The sequence below is a fragment of the Rhagoletis pomonella genome, unplaced genomic scaffold (genome assembly GCF_013731165.1).
Source record: "Rhagoletis pomonella isolate Grant_MI unplaced genomic scaffold, Rhpom_1.0 Rhpom_scaffold_00003, whole genome shotgun sequence".
NCBI classification, from domain to species: domain Eukaryota; kingdom Metazoa; phylum Arthropoda; class Insecta; order Diptera; family Tephritidae; genus Rhagoletis; species Rhagoletis pomonella.
The window spans coordinates 34,818,416-34,819,933 of record NW_023458557.1 but is presented as its reverse complement, the minus strand read 5'-3'; the positions used below and the strand labels follow the sequence as shown (position 1 = coordinate 34,819,933).

The window sequence follows — 1,518 nt, the reverse complement described above, 5'->3', positions numbered from 1 at the left end:
ATACTGCGTATAATATTTGGTGATGAGCCACTGATTAGCAGAGTTTTCCTGGGTTCTCCATCGTTGGAAGTAGTCTCACCACGTCGTTTTCCGGCACCTCCAGCCATTTTAGTGGGATTATAGAAAATAAAGAGGTGTAGCTATTGATGACACAAACCAGACAACTCGGAGAAAAGCTTGTGGCGAATAGCGGGAGACGTATAGGAGTTGTTGTTGATTAGGTACTTCGCCTCTTTTGCATTCAGCAAGAACAAAACAATTTTGTGGAGCACCATTTGAACTGTACTCGGCTGAAAAAAATGTTATTCGCAATCGGAATGCAATTGCAACCAAAGCCGATTTAAGAAACCCGACAGCTAGTACGATAAAGAAATTAATTAAAATATATGTTAAAGAAAGTCAGAAAAACGAAAAATATACATGTATGACCTGATTTTTGTCCATCTTAAAGGATTTTAAAAATTCTATAAAAATTTATTATGTTTGAAATGCAACCGTGGACACCAGCTGGCAGGGAAACTTGCAAGTTCCTGCAAATTTGCGTTCGTGTAGAAATTTGCAAGATTCTCAACATGAAAGAGGATTTGAGAGAATTTTATCTTACCCCCTGATATTTCGGGTGTTGGATAATTCCTGCTGGATTTTCAACGAACAAACCTAGAAACGAACAGCATGTTATTAGATCCAATTACAACTCGGAACTTCAAGTTGCTGCTCTTACTAAATGGTTGAATTTGTTGCCATTTTCAACTTCTGTTACAGCAGATAACATTATAAATTATTTTGTAAAGCATTCTGGTATAACGAAGAGTTCGTTATCTTGCTACAGTCTTGTGAAAAAAGATACTAGTACTAAGGTTGCAGACAGAGTGAAAGCCAAGCCGAAGATGAAGACGAAGACGAAGACGAAAAACAGTGCAGTAATTAACACATGAAACTGATTACAGTGCAAGCGAAGATGAAGACGTTGCGCAAGCGGTCAGCTTGAAACTGCGGTACTGTTTTCAAAGACAAATTGCTTGCTGTGATGAGTTGATTACATTTTATTTTATTGTTCGCAATTGTTAAAAAAAAACGCGTTTTTCAAGAAATGGCTCGAAATTTGACAAAATGTAAACAAAGGTATTAAATGGCATTCCTGTATATTCGAAAAATGTCTGTTTTTTCTTTATTTTCTTTTTATTTTATCTGTAAAAGAGGGTTTAATTTAGAAACAAATCTTCATATCACTCATCTTGCACTATGTACACTCGCCAGCTTGACCGCAACGCAACCAATTCGTCTTCGGCTTCGTCTTCATCTTCATCTTCGGCTTCGCTTATACTCTGTCTTATTTATTATTTTATAATTATAATTTGGTATGGTTAATCTTTTTTTCTTCTCTTTTTTTTTCTAATTACAGATTAGAGAGTTCAGCCCGAAAATGAGAATGAGAATGTAAACCCATCATTAGATAAACATACAGATAATGTAAGATAAAGATAAAGATAAAGATAAAGATAAAGATAAAGATAAAGA

The 1,518-nt window shown here is 35.2% G+C and overlaps 1 pseudogene; it reads right to left on the bottom strand.

Moving 5' to 3' along the window:
- LOC118736194 overlaps positions 1-107 on the bottom strand; it is a 9,342-nt pseudogene extending 9,235 nt beyond the window's left edge.
- Positions 108-1,518: the final 1,411 nt, after the last annotated feature.